The following is a 260-nucleotide window of genomic DNA, read 5'->3' on the forward strand; positions in this document are numbered from 1 at the left end:
TCACACTAAGTATAAGCTAACATAAGAATTTAAAAAGTGTATATGAAATTTTACTCCTTTGTGATGTCATGTAATACGCCTTGACACATGCATAAAATAGCTATTAATAGACTCAAGGTAGAAAAAAGTCATGAGGGTCAAAGGTGATGCTATTAGCGGAGTGTCATGAGGTTGCCATGTGAGGAGGTTTTGAAATATTTAACCACACAGGTGTACTTTTTACTGTGGTCTTTCTTCGTGGGATCATTTTCCCTTTTCGT

This window comes from Penaeus monodon, chromosome 15 (assembly GCF_015228065.2).
Source record: "Penaeus monodon isolate SGIC_2016 chromosome 15, NSTDA_Pmon_1, whole genome shotgun sequence".
NCBI classification, from domain to species: domain Eukaryota; kingdom Metazoa; phylum Arthropoda; class Malacostraca; order Decapoda; family Penaeidae; genus Penaeus; species Penaeus monodon.